Raw genomic sequence first — 307 nt, forward strand, 5'->3', positions numbered from 1 at the left:
CCTAGCCACGTAATCTATAATGTTATCAGATGTAACAGCAGGCGAAAACGATGAAATGTGCAGCCACTTAGCACCGGCAATGACATCGAGTTCCGAGTTTACCTTTGAACCAACAACACAAATATGTTTTCTTTGTGTTTTCTTTTCCGCGACAGTGGTCCCTTCCGAATTTTGACGAGCGCGCGGAGTATTGTTTACTATGTTCGCAGTACTGGCACAAGTCGTTTGCCGAGACGCTATATTAGCATTGTTGTTATCGAAAACAAACGAACCAGCGTCAGCACAAGCAGCGGCCATACCAGTAGAA

This window comes from Rhagoletis zephyria, unplaced genomic scaffold (genome assembly GCF_001687245.7).
Source record: "Rhagoletis zephyria isolate East Lansing unplaced genomic scaffold, Rhagoletis_zephyria_1.1 Rzeph_scaffold_11100, whole genome shotgun sequence".
In the NCBI taxonomy this organism is placed as follows: Eukaryota; Metazoa; Arthropoda; class Insecta; order Diptera; family Tephritidae; genus Rhagoletis; species Rhagoletis zephyria.